The following is a 643-nucleotide window of genomic DNA, read 5'->3' as shown; positions in this document are numbered from 1 at the left end:
GTGACTAGGGTAATCGGGATGGGTGTGTCAGAGGCAATGTGGTTGGCGCAGGATAGAGCACGGTTTAGGGCTGTTATGCATAGGGTCACTATGAGTTGAAAATGACTCGACGGCACATAACAACAACAACAACAACAACAACAACAACAGGTAGATGAACTGTGTTCTCAATTCTATTCCTTTGATCTATGTGCCTATCACTGTACCAATGCTGTTTTGACCACCATAGCTGTGTAGTAAGATTTGAGATCAGAAAGTGAGATGCCTGCTTCTTATTTCCCCTTTTCTGTAGTGTTTAGCTTATCTAGGGTCTCTTTTCATTCCAGTTAAAATTGGAAAATTCTCTTCCATCTCATTTAAGAATGGAATTGGTATCTGTATTGGCATTGCATTGAACCTGTAGATCGCCTTTGTTAGACTTGTCATTTTTATTATATTGAGTATATTTATCCATGAGCATGATATATTCCTCCATTTCTCTAGGTCCATTTTTGTTTCTTTTAGTAATGTCTCGTAATTTTCTCTGTGTAGGTATTTTGCTTCACTGGTGACCCAACAGAATGTGGAAACTACAGAACAATCTCAGTGATTTCACATGCAAGCAAGATTTTACTGAAGATTATCCAAAAACGACTGGAACAGC

The sequence above is a fragment of the Elephantulus edwardii genome, unplaced genomic scaffold, assembly GCF_000299155.1.
Source record: "Elephantulus edwardii isolate Elephantulus edwardi_28Jun2011 unplaced genomic scaffold, EleEdw1.0 scaffold00058, whole genome shotgun sequence".
Taxonomy (NCBI): domain Eukaryota; kingdom Metazoa; phylum Chordata; class Mammalia; order Macroscelidea; family Macroscelididae; genus Elephantulus; species Elephantulus edwardii.
Note: the sequence above shows the minus strand (reverse complement) of the source record.